This window comes from Morone saxatilis, unplaced genomic scaffold, assembly GCF_004916995.1.
Source record: "Morone saxatilis isolate NCDOM2014 unplaced genomic scaffold, NCSU_SB_2.0 Contig2, whole genome shotgun sequence".
NCBI lineage: Eukaryota > Metazoa > Chordata > Actinopteri > Moronidae > Morone > Morone saxatilis.
In genome coordinates, this window is record NW_023339762.1 from 14,462,759 (window position 1) to 14,463,139 (window position 381).

At 31.5% G+C, this 381-nt stretch overlaps 1 protein-coding gene across 1 annotated transcript in view; it reads left to right on the plus strand.

Annotated features, from left to right (window-relative positions):
• syt7a (synaptotagmin VIIa) overlaps window positions 1–381 on the plus strand; it is a gene marked incomplete at its 3' end in the record, with an annotated part of 70,333 nt that overhangs the window by 31,225 nt on the left and 38,727 nt on the right.

A 381-nucleotide genomic window follows, 5' to 3' on the forward strand; every position in this document is an offset into this window, starting at 1 on the left:
ACACACACACATAAACACACAAGCTTCAATAACAGATATACTGTAGCTTCCAGTCACATTTGTTGCCATCTTAACATGCTTTAATAATCAGAGAGCCTTAATAAACATTGTCTGCTGTGAGTTTACTATAAAAAGACACTTTAGTGCAGTGGAGAAGAGACAATATGTGCAAATATTATGAAAATATGTGCAAATATTATGTGCAATCTTGTTGAACTGAGAATTTTCTGTAACAAGACAGTTATTAATGAAGACGTAGCACCAGTGCGTCCAAGTTTTCAGATCTTTTTCTAATGTAAAAGTACAAATACAGGGTAAAAATAAAAATATAAATTCATCCTCAGGTAAAAAAGTATGAGTAGCAAAATGTACTTAAAGTAT